Raw genomic sequence first — 12,049 nt, 5'->3', positions numbered from 1 at the left:
TCTCCCATGTGGGTACAAGGGCCCATGGATAAGGGCCATTTTCTCCTGCCTTCCCAGGTGCATCAGCAAGGAGCTGGATTGGAAGTGGAGCAGCTGGGACTTGAACCAGCGCCCATATGGGATGCGCTGCAGGTGGTGGCTTACCCTGCTGTGCCACAGCACTGTTCCTAAGTCCAGGGTATTGAAAGGAAGGGGCAGTCAGAAAAGGACATGGCCGGGGCAGGGCTTGCCAAGCTACACCCACCTACTTCACTGGGGGCCTTTCCCAGTCCCAGCTTCTCTGCTTCCTACCCAGCTTCCTGCTAATGCACACTCTGGGAGGCAGCCAGTGATGACTTAAGTACTTGGCTGGGAGACCTGGCTTGAGTTCCCGACTCTCAGCTTTAGCCTAGCCCAGCCTTGGCTATTGTGGGCATTTGTGGAGTGAACCAATGGGTGGAAGCTCTCTCTGTTTCTCTATGTGTCTCATTCTCTCTCGCTCTCTCTGACTTTCAAATAAAATGAAAATAAAATCTTTTAAAAAATCAAGAGAAGGGCATAGCTAAAGAGAAGTCTCGAAGTCTGGACAGCTTATGCTTAGTTCTGTCATCCAGATTGGAACCAGCTTATGGAGACCCAAGGGTGGGAGGATTAATTATCAGGTGGAGAAAAGGGGGAAAGGAGTTGAAAGCAGAGGGAACAGTACAGTCAGAAGTGTGAAGTTGCTAAAAGAACCTGCAAAATTCTTGGAAAGTGTGTGTGTGTGTGTGTGCGCGCGCACACACAGGCCCATGCTTGTGTGTGCTGTGTGTTTGGAACAAACGGTGCTTAAAATGGTGGGGCCAAGGGGTGAAGTTGAGTAGGCTGCCTGGAATCACGCAGTGAGGGGTTTTCAAATTCATGTTAAAAACCTGGGGCCAGGGGTGAGTATTTGGCTGAGCTGTTAAGACGCTGGTTTACGGTCTCATGTCCATCTTGAAGTTCCTGGGTTTCATACCTGGTTTGACTCCTGACTCCAGCTTTCAGCTAATGCAGATCCTCGAAGGCAGTGGTACTGGCCCAAGTAATTGGGTTCTTGCCACCCACATGGGTGACTTGGATTGAGTTCCCAGCTCTTTGGCCTGGTCCAACCCAAGTCATTGTGGGCATCTGGGGAGTGAAGCAATGGATGGGAGCTCTCTCTTTCTGTTTCTCAAATGAAGTTTTTTTTTTTTTTTTGAAAGTTTGGGGTTAATTTGGAGGGTAGTGGGGAGCCTTAAAAGGTTCTTGAGGGGCCAGCACTGTGGTGTAGCAGATAAAGCCGCCACCTGCAGTGCTGGCATCCCATATGGGCGCCAGTTCTTGTCCTAGCTGCTCCACTTCCGATCCAGCTCTCTGCTATGGCCTGGGTAAGCAGTGGAAGATGGCCCAAGTCCTTGGGCCCCTGCACCCACATGGGGGACCCAGAGGGAGCTCCTGGCTCCTGGGTTTGGATCTCTCTGCTTCTGCCTTTCTATAACTCTGCCTTTCAAGTAGATAAATAAATCTTTAAAAAGTGATTGATCTAACTTACTTTAAAAAAAAAAAAAGGTTCTTGAGCATAGTGGTATCTGGCTTGCTCTGGTGGCTAGGAGGGCAGGAGACAGGAGTACAGGGTTGAGGACTGGCATAATGACTACAAAGAGGCAGTGGCAGAGGATTGAAGGTGCCAGGTGAGTGACAGACCCAGCCTTTGTCAAGAAACTGAAACTTTTCAGAAGCCTACAGGAGGTGAAATGAGAATCGAAACATGGACCCTGATGTGGCTGAGGTGTGGTTAGCAAGGGAAGTGAAAGGGTTGGGGTGACTGACAGCCCATCCTTGGGGGAGGGGGCAGCTTGTGGCGGGTGCTAGCCCTGCCCTGGAGTTGGAATCCTGTCCAAGATGGGCAGTGCATGCTCCAAGGAGACCAAGCAGCATTTGGAACCAAGTCCCTGCCTGTGCCCTGGCCCTCTGCCAAGGCTTTGCTCAATCCTTTCTCCTGAGAGAAGCCTTCTCCTACTTACCCACCACTGCCTTCCCATGCCCCGTGGCTCCTGCCAAGGCCCTGCCATGGCCTCCAGAGCCTGCCCTGAGCAGCACATTCTCCTTGGCTGCTCCTGCAGCCTGAGCAGCAGTTATGAGCATGGCCTGCCTTGAGGCGTGTTTTGTTCTGTGGTCTTGATTCACCACGTCGGCCACTGTTACCCTCCTGCAGGTGCCCAGTCTCCTCTGATTCTGCTCACAATAGTTCTTTGGCAGTGGCAGGAAAGTCAGAAGCAGACCCTGGAGCCCCCAAGGAAGTTGGCATTGCCTATGCTTGTCCCAAAGCGAGGACAGGAATTGGGGTGATTGGCTCTTTGTTCTGGGGAAAATCTTGACCAGATTCTCAAAGGCAGATGAGGTGGATAGTCCTGCATTAGTCAGGGGACCAGCAGGAAGCATTTCAGCCCTAAAGTTTCAAAGGAGAGACTGTATTTTTAATGTTTTAATGGATTAATTAAAATTATTTATTTATTTATATTTATTTGAAAAGAGAGAGAGAGAGAAGGAGGGAGAGAGAGAGAATGAGAGAGAAGGAGGAGAGAGAGAAAGAGAGAGAGAGAGGGAGAAATAGAGAGGCAGAGAGAGATCTTCCAGCCTCTGGTTCATTCCACAAATGCTTGCAAAAGCCAGGGCTAGGCCAATCTGAAGCCTGTAGCCCGGAACTCAATTTGAGTTTCCCACATAGGTGGCAGGGGTCCAAGTGTTTGGGTCCTCACCTGCTGCCTCCCAGGGTGAGCATTAGCAGGAAGCTGGACTCTGGAGTGGAGATGGGACCTGGACCCGACATTCTAATATGGGGTGACAAGTGTCCCAAGAAGCATCTTAACTGCTGCACCAAACTCTATTTATTTGAAAGGCGAAGAGAGAGGCAGAAAGGCAGAGAGAGAGAGAGAGAGAGAGAGAGAGAGAGAGAGAGATCTTTCATCTGCTGATTCACTCCCCAAATTCCAGCTCACAGTAGTCGGAGCTGGGCAAGACTAGAACCAGGAGCCTGGAGCTCAGTCCAGGCCTCTCACGTGGGTAACGGGACCCAGCTGCTTGAATCACCTGTTGCTTCCCAGGCAGAGCATTAGCAGAAAGCTGGACTCAGGAGCGGAGCTGGGACTTGCACCCCAGCACTCTGACATGGGATGCGGGTATCCTAAATGGTGGCTTAACCTCTATGCCAAATGCTTGCCCCCATATGAATTGACTTTAATGAAAGAACTGCTGCCCTGAAATACGGGTACATGAAGGGAACAAACCAAAGGATGGTGAGGCACTCACCTAGGGCTGGCAACAGTGGGAAACTTTGGCCCCTAGGACAGAAGCAGGAATCATGGTCCTGGAACCACATAAGGCAGGGCTGCCTGTTGAGAGCTGTGATCCAGGAGGGTGCAGGGGAGAGATACCCCAACCTCTCTCTCCCTCCTCCTCTACTCTCCTTATTGTCTGAGCCCAAGTGGAAGCCAGTTGGCATGGGAGCCTGGTGATGTCTTCCAGGGGCATAGGGCAGGGCCTGTGTCAGGGTGCAGAGACTAACCAGGTCCAGATGTGTCTGATTGATCATCACCTGGTCATTGCCCATGGCCTCCATCTAGTCACTTGTCTGTGATCAATGCTGGCTTGCAGAAGAAGCTGCAGCAGAAGCTGCCCCACAGAGAAAAGGTGATGTTTTACCTTCACATACACTCCAACACTATCTAGAAAGCACTCTCTGGTCTTGATGATCACAGAACCAAAGCACGACCAAGCCACATGAGCCTCAAGGGTAACTATCCCAACATCCCCAGTGATTGAGCCAGAAAGGGGCCAAGCTGTGCCGAGGGCGAATCAGGGCCACAGCGGAACCCAGTGGAACCCAGTGGAGTGAGAAGGGGTTGGAGAGGTGTGCAATATGCCTATTGTGCAGTCAAGACCATGTGGCTAGAAAACAGCTAGGCTAAAAGCCAAGCAAGTCTGTCTGTCTTAGAACCTGATCCAAGCTCTTAACCAGGGCTTCCAACCGAGTGCACAGAGGAAAGGCACTGGAGTTACTGCATCTAGCCCATGGTGTCCTATCCTTCCGAATCACCCCATCCTCACCCTATGGACCACTCACTCACAAGCTGTCCCCTGGGAGAAGCAGCAGTGAGGTCGGGGTGTAGCAGGTGAGGACAGAGCGCTGAATGTGAACAATCAGACAGGCCCTCCCACGGGCTTGCTGGACTGGGCTGCTCTCCTAGGACCCGGCTGCCCCACTCTGGGTCTTCAGTCCTTCAGACCTACCCTTTCATCCAGAGTGCCTGCTGGGTGCCACATCTGTCCTAGGTGCTGGAGACCCGGAGGTCTATGGGGACAAGGGTGAGGTCACCAACACACGTGCCTAGTGCAGAGTGTGATAAACACTGTGAAGAAGTATTGCAGTCTACCTTTGCAGGCTCATTTCCCAGAATTCGCCACTCAGAGCAGTTGCCCATGCGTGGTGATGGTTCTCACTGTTCTGCTCCTGGGAGAGCCCACCTCCCAGGCGTCAAGGCCCACATCCCGTGCAGGCTTCCTCGGTCCCTTACTTGGAACTACCATAGCACGTGCTCCTGTGGTTTGGATTTCTCACTCAGATTCAAACAACCTAAGAATATTCTAGATCTTTTCTCCCCGTCTACTTTAAGGGCAACTTTTCTATCTCCCCTCCAGGGGCACTACAGATGTAGTACTCAATTGCTCAATTCATGCAGCAGCCCGGTTGACTGAGGCAGGGCTGGCCAAGGCCGGCAGTTGTGGTGGAGCCGTTGACCTCTGAACACAGAAGCAGAACCATTTGGGTTCACATCCTGCTCCTCACTAGTGTGTGATCCCAGGTGAGCTACTTTCAAGACCATGGAGGCTGTGAGAATCAATGGGTTAACACGTCAAAGCCTTTGGAGCTGTGCCTTAGTAACCCCTGAACATTCAAAAGATGTTAGCTGTTATTATTACAGCTCTTGTGAGGAGGCAGCCAGATGTGTTTGTAAACACCTCCTCCCATCCAGGCAAAGCTGGTACAGACACACACACTGGCTCAGCACAGCTGCACTTGGGAATGGGGGAGGGGTGGGGCAGGGACATGGACACCATTTGAGAGATGGGCAGAGGCTCAGAGAAATCAGTGGCATCCATTCATTTAATGAACATCCACTGAGCAATCTCCTCATGTCAGGCACAGCCTCTCCTCCTCACACCAAGGTTACTGACTCCTGCTGGAGGTGGGGGAATGCTGGGTGTTGTATATCTTTTTATTAAAAACATTTACAATATTTTATTTTATTTACTGATTTGAAAGGGACAGCAAAAGAGTGAGAGAACATTTTCAGGGGCTGGTGCTGTGATGTAGTGGGTAAAGCTGCTGCCTGCAGTGCCAGCATCCCATATGGGCACCAGTTCAAGTTCCACTGCTCTAATCCAGCTCTCTGCTATGGCCTGGGAAAGCAGTAGAAGATGGCCCAAGTCCTTGAGCCCCTTCACCCATGTGGGAGACCCAGAAGAAGCTCCTGGCTCCTGGCTTCGGATCGGCATAGCTCTGGCCGTTGTGGCAAATTGGGGAGTGAACCAGCAGATTGTCCCTGACTCTCTGTAACTCTGCCTTTCAAATAAGTAAATAAATCTTTCAAAAAAGAAAAAATTTCCATCCGCTGGTTCACACCACAGATGCTTGCAAAAACCTGGGCTAGGCTAGGCCGGGCAAAAGTCAGGAGCCTGGAACCTAATCCTAGCCTGCATGTGGGTGGCACAGAGCCTCCCAGGAGTGCATTAGCAGGAAGCTGGAACTGGAACCAGAACCAGGCCTCCAACAGAGGCACTTCACAGAGGATGTGGGCATCCTAAGCTGTGACTTAACTGTTTGGCCAAACACATGCCCCGGGGACTGTATATCTTAAACAAGACCCCTCTGGTGATCCTTGGCTTGGGCAATTTTGAGAAAATGCTTGGATTCTAAGACACGAGGGCAAGCATCTTGCCATGCCTCAGGTTTGGACCTGATTGCATGGCAGACACTACGTCCTGGTGTCAGGCTAGCATAGCAGCTAATAGCACAGGCTAGAGCCTGGTTAACTGGTACCAGTCTCAGTTTACCACTTCCTGGCCACAAGCCCTGAGAACTGAGTTGCTTATTTGAGTGCTTGCAGCAGTGCTATTGTAAGGCACTCACCATGGCTGTTGATGCTCCCCGGGTAGACAGGCAGCAGCCGGAAGGCGGGTGCTGGCTCTGAAGCTCCTCACCCCAGGGCTGGCTCTGTCCCCACGGTGGCGGCATCTGCTTCTTTAGGGAGACTCACCACCTGCTCCTTTCTGCTGGAACGCTTTCCAGAGCCAGGGAATTCCCTCCCCTGGAGACCGACAGCAGCTCTCAGCATTCAGATGCCACATGCTCTGCCCACAGCGGTGTAGTGAGAATCAGATCGCATTGCGGGGCCACGCTGCACCAGGAAGGCAGGCCAGCCTAGGAGCTGAGGGTGCCCACCTGAGAACGCTGAAAATGCGAGGGGAAGCGCAGACCCCGGGGGCTGCTGCTCTCTGCATCTGGGCCCGCTTTGGCTGTGGGGTGGGGGGTACTGCCGGCAGGATGGGCCAGTGCCCAGGGAGGAGAGGCACAACGCCAGGGTGCCTGCCAGCGTTCCTGGACGCTCATTTTGGCCCAGTGCCCTCCAGCAGGGAGCAGGGAGGCGTGTTTTGTTTAGGCACTCTCAGGGCAAGCTGTGGGAAAAAAGGCAGGCAGGCTTCCTAAGCTCAGCGGGGCCGTTCCCCTCACAGGCCAGTTCACCATCCTGCTGTCCCGCCCCCACAACTCCATCTCCTTCCCTTTGTCCCTCCTGACCCTCTTCCCCCAGCTGTGCCTGGTGGGTCCTCGGCTCCCAGACAGGTAGCATCCTACCTTCCAGGCTGGGCTTGGAGAAAGCCCCTGGTGGAACCCTGGTGTCACAGATGAGGACTCTGAGGCCAAGGGAGAGGCAGGGACTTCCCAGGTGAGTCCGGGGCAGAACTGAGACTGCAGTCAGGTTCAGCCTCCCACCATGGGAATTCCTCTTTTTTGTGTGTTTTATTATTTATTTATTTATTTTTTGGTTTACAAACAAAACCAGAAAAAATGAGAGGAAATGAAGGCACACAAACGGAGCTAACAGTTGCGGGCCGGCCTAGCAGCAGCATGCTACATAAACATTCCCACTGTGTTCCTACCACCAGCCCTGCAAAGAACCGCGGTCTCCCCCCCCCCCCCACAACCCCCTTTACCTTCACGGGAACCAGGCTGCACGGCGGTCTCAAGGCCTGAGCAAGAAGCCCAGGCAAGGCAAAAGAAGCAGCCCCCTCAGCGAGGGGTGCCTAACCGCCGCCTCCTGCACCTACCCCTCTACCCAATCCTGACGCTTTCTGCCATTGGTGAGTAGCTTCCAGAGCTGTCACCACAGTGCAGCTCCCCATGGAGGGCTCCTGTCGGCATCCCGCATGGGCAGTCAGGGGCCCTCCCCGATGCATCCTGACTAGGAGCTGTTTGCTTATATGGCACCTTGGTCCTGTGTGGATCACACTACTGCCATCCCCTACCCCAGAGGGAAACAGCATAGATTTTGTTTTTTCTATTTTACAGATGTGCACAAACTGGGGTTGACAGGACATCGAAGTGTCAGCGGTTACACTTAGTGAGGGCTTGACAAAAATAGGACTGGAACCTTGGTCTTCTGCCTCCTGACGTCATAACCATGACTGCCAGCTCCCACATGGCTCTGGGATTCACTGCTTATCCTCCTACCCCTTAAGTTGCAATACTTCCTGGCGGGAGCACCAGTTCGTTGGAAATTTTCCCGCCCTAGTGCTAGGATCAGGGTCCCTGTGACTCTCCGGGGCCTGCGTGTCCCACAGTCACGCCGTAAACTTTGGTCAAGACTGGGAGCCTGGGTGATTCTCACCCGAGAGGTGTTCATGACTAAGCAGAGTAAGGGACTTGTTGAGTGACATCGAATGGAATCCAAGGCTTAGTTCTACCCTAAGCTCACCGTGTGAGCTAGGGAGAGCCTCTGCCCTCGGCTGGCAGCCACAAGGCAGTCTCGAAGCCTCATCGCACTGGGATCAGATTCTCTGTCTTGCCAGCTGACTAGTGGAGGAGACAGGCAGCCTCCCACGCCAGTCTGACTGGAGTGCTAATGCGATCAGCTCAGGAGGAGTAAAGATGGGTGGTGGGGGACGGGAAGGAGGTGACCGGGGCGGGGTCCCCAGGCTGCGCTGTCTGCAGCAGCAAGCCCAGCTGGGCTAGGTGCAGCTCAGGAGGGGAGGGGTTGGCATCTGGGTGTGCTGCTAAGCATTCCTTAGAAGTCTGTGCCAATGTGGGTGGGTGGTAGCAGAGTGAAAGAGGAGTAATGAGGGCGTGGACCCCAGTAGTGGGAAGGGTGGGGGGTACCCTGGCACAGTGGGCAGGCAGACTGGTGGGCCACCTTCTCTGGGGAGAGCATCGGATGCGGTATGTGTGTACTGGGTGCCTGCTGTGTTCTAGCCTGGGACGACCTGGAATGCTACTTGTATTCTAGACACGTTTCCTCCCTGCAGTTTCTCCAGGGAGCCCTGTGGAATATTGGAATAGCTGGTCTTGCAATGCCCACTCAGATACCTGCTCCAGGCCAGCTTTTGATCCTGTCTCTGACTTGGCCTTAGAATCACATTCCTTCTGGGAGACTGCAGTGCAGCAGGCAGCATGCTGGCTGGTGGGAGAGCACAGCTTCAGAGTCCGAGGGAGCCAGGCCTGGCTCTCCTGAACCAGCTGTGTGACCTTGGGTAGGTGTGTTCACTTTTGAGCCTCGGGCTGTGGAATCTGTGAAATGGACTTAACACCTATCATGAAGGTTGGAAACAATATAAATGACATGCCTAGTTCAATGTCTGAAACATGAAAGAGGCAAAATAAATGGTAGCTATTATTAATTTCTTTTCACGGTAGGAGTCCCACCTGTGGCCTCTTTGATGGCAGAGAGCCAGCACCTGCTTGCACAGTCCCAGGGGTGGGGAGCTCACTCTCTCCCTCGCTCCCCCCAGGGGCAGCTCTGCCTGGAAAAGTTCCTTCCTGAGACCCAGCTGCAACCTGTTCCAGTTCTGTCTCTGGGGCCACAGTGCATGCTGCTCTGCAAAATGTCTCCCCAAGAATCTCCAGAGATCTTTCTGATAACACAGTGCTTGTCCACATGGCAGGAGCAAGGCCTGGAGTCCCCACCCTTGTTCAAAGCGGTATATTTTAAGCCAGGCTTACGTAAGTCACAGACATCCCTCTCCTGCCCTGTGAAGTTTGGAACATACAGATTGTATCTTTCTGAGTCTGCTTTGTTCCTGAGTGAACCCTCAAGTCCTCTGAATATTCTGCACAGAGAAACGATCCCCGTGGAGAACTGAGTTCTGGCCCCAAATCCATCACTGTAGGGTAAGTCACATCTCCTCACTGAGCCTTCAATTCCTTACCTGTAGAATTCAAGAAAATAATACTCTTCCGTAGGCTTCTGGTGAGCATTAGCTCAGAAAAGCAATGGGAAAGCTTGGGGTTGGAAAGAGGCACTAGGAAATATTAACATAAATTTTAAAAAATCATTTTTTTTTGACAAAGCAGTAAATGGGTAAGCCCATCTGGTGCTGTCTTTAGCTTTTATTTTTTTTAAAGATTTACTTATTTATTTGAAAGACAGTTACATACAGAGAATGTTGCATCCACTCATTCATTGAAACAGAATGTTACAGAGCCTAGTGGCAGTCACAAGCTAAAATTTTATTTGAGAGGCAAGGCAACTGATGGGGACCGACAGCCCTTTCCAGAGTGCTGCCCCCAAAAGCAAGTTACACAGCATTTTATAGAATTCTGTCCACCAGGGCTCACAATTTTGAAACTTCTTGTCATGCAGTTACCAGGCCCAGGATGTAGTTGTAAGGTGAACGAGGTGAGGCACATTTCTCTGATGTTAGGCAGAAAACTGGGCTGGGCCTTTTCTCGGTTCTTGGAATTGGCCCCATACTTCAGTCCCTGGAATTGGCTCCACACAAAGCTATCTTTCACAAGATAGCTCATAAGCAAGCAAGCAAGACTGATCTTTGCAGAAGCGGGAAATCATGCAGTTAGCTTTTAGCCACTCTTACTTCATTTTGATTTCAACTCTACAAGAGGAGAGACGGAGAGATCCTCCATCCATCGGGTCACTCTCCAAATAGCTGGAGCTGGGCCGTTCCAAAGCCAGGAGCCAGGAACTTCTTCTGAGTCTTCCACATGGGTGCAGGGGCCCAAGCACTTGGGTCATCTTCTGTGCCCTTAGCTCTAACACCTGGGAATCATTCCAGAGTCAGTGCCACCCCTGACTTCAGAATGACAGCAAATCAGGTGGAGGATACCCTTCTGAACTTATAGAATTAAGCCCCAGAGCCGGCGCCATGGCTCAACAGGCTAATCCTCCGCCTTGCGGCGCCAGCACACCAGGTTCTAGTACCGGTTGGGGCGCCGGATTCTGTCTCGGTTGCCCCTCTTCCAGGCCAGCTCTCTGCTGTGGCCAGGGAGTGCAGTGGAGGATGGCCCAAGTCCTTGGGCCCTGCACCCGCATGGGAGACCAGGAGAAGCACCTGGCTCCTGGCTTCGGATCAGCGCGATGTGCCGGCCGCAGCGGCCATTGGAGGGTGAACCAACGGCAAAAAGGAAGACCTTTCTCTCTGTCTCTCTCTCTCTCACTGTCCACTCTGCCTGTCAAAAAAATAAAATAAAATAAATAAATAAATTAAGCCCCAGGGTTTCACTTTTTCTGGGTGGAGCCTAACAAGTTAGCTTAACAAGTAAGGCTCACTCACCTTACTTCGCAGATGGTACCAAGGCCCAGAGAAGGTCCAGCATATCAGTGGGAGAGACTGGACCCCAGTTCTGCCCACAGTCAGCACTTTATCCTCCCAGTGCTGACTTCCCCAGGGTGGGGGTGAAGGCAGGAGAACCTCTGCTTCAGGGTAGTTGTATCCAGGACTAGGATTCAGTAAATCTCTGCTAAGCCCCTTCCATGTGCAGAACACTGCATGTGGGCAAGTGCTGTGTTACCCTTCTGAATTTAGCCCAGTGTCACTCATGAAATGATTGGTTGGAAACCGAATCTCGGTTGCTTATCCCTTATCCCCAGAGCCTGGCCAAAGGCTCAGCAGAAAGCAGAACCTTAGCAATTTTTATTTGTTTATTTTTATTTTATTTAAAGGGAGATAAATAGGGAGAGAGGGAGGGAAAGAGAGAGAGGGAGGGAGGAAGGGAGGGGGAGAAAGAGAGAGAGAGAATCTTCCATCTGCTGGTTCACTCCCCAAATGCTTGGTCTAGGCCAGGAGGAAGTCAGGAGCCCAGAACTCAATCCAGATCTCCCATTGTTAGTAAAACAGCACAGTCTTATCTGTGGTGTGATCTGTGCCCCAACACCATTCTAGGCTCTGCCACCCCCCACCCCCCCCATGGCCCAACCACAGGTGTCAGCTCACCACTCCTGCCCACTGCCGGCAAAGGTTTAACAGGATCTGTTCCTGAACATGTGTTCTCTTGATCTCTCTTATGTTCTCCTTTTCTCTTACCTCCCCCACCATGACCAGTTGGGCTTCCCCCACCCGACAATAAACCTTTCCTCTAACTGGCGTTCGGTGTGTTTTGTGGTGGCCTTACACCCATGTAGGTGGCAGGAACATAAATACTTGAGCCCTTGAGCCTCCCAGGGTATGGAGGCTTCCAGAAGGGAGCTGGATTGGAAATGAAGTAGCTGGGACTCCAACCCCAGCATCTGGGGTGCGTGGATCCCCAGAGGAGACTGAGCCAGCTCCGCCACAGGTCAGCCCTTGTTCCATCAAGCCCCACAATTATTTCTTGGATGAATGATGACTCAATCAGCATTTATTTAGCACAAACAATGTTTATGGCTCTGCAGTAGGAAAAGTTCTATTTAATGGGAGCCTACAGGGGGGTATTATGCCCCCATTTTGAAGTGAGGAAACAAAGGCTGAACTGATTAGCCCAAGGGTTCACAAAGAATTGTCGGAACTCAGACTAACTCACTGC

This window comes from Lepus europaeus, chromosome 7, assembly GCF_033115175.1.
Source record: "Lepus europaeus isolate LE1 chromosome 7, mLepTim1.pri, whole genome shotgun sequence".
Classification (NCBI taxonomy): domain Eukaryota; kingdom Metazoa; phylum Chordata; class Mammalia; order Lagomorpha; family Leporidae; genus Lepus; species Lepus europaeus.
Note: the sequence above shows the minus strand (reverse complement) of the source record.